This window comes from Penaeus monodon, chromosome 19, assembly GCF_015228065.2.
Source record: "Penaeus monodon isolate SGIC_2016 chromosome 19, NSTDA_Pmon_1, whole genome shotgun sequence".
Lineage (NCBI taxonomy): Eukaryota > Metazoa > Arthropoda > Malacostraca > Decapoda > Penaeidae > Penaeus > Penaeus monodon.
The window spans coordinates 6,766,640-6,766,986 of record NC_051404.1 but is presented as its reverse complement, the minus strand read 5'-3'; the positions used below and the strand labels follow the sequence as shown (position 1 = coordinate 6,766,986).

General features: G+C 42.7%; 1 protein-coding gene across 1 annotated transcript in view; it reads right to left on the bottom strand.

Moving 5' to 3' along the window:
* The window catches only part of LOC119585030 (dual oxidase maturation factor 1-like), a gene marked incomplete in the record, with an annotated part of 33,296 nt that overhangs the window by 16,200 nt on the left and 16,749 nt on the right, over positions 1 to 347 (bottom strand).

Below are 347 nucleotides of genomic sequence, written 5' to 3'. Positions count from 1 at the left end.
GTAGGAAAGCTAAATCATCCGAGAACCAAATGGAAGAAAAAGAGACAAAAGAAGAGAATAGACGAAGAAAGAGGCAACAAGAGGGAGAAGGTAATCAGCATTAGCTTCAGGGGGTGAAATGTAACATCAGTAATAAGATGGTTGAAAGAACGAGACACGAGACAGGCTGGAGACGGGGAGTGGGAAGGATGACCTTACTGATACTGGTTTGTAAGATTCGTTATAAGCGTGGGGAAAGGCCTGGATATGCTATGAATGTTGAAAACTGATTCGCCAAGAGCAGACCGGCGAAGGGCGAATACGAAAATATCGATAAAGAAATACAGAGATGGACAAAATTACTCGTT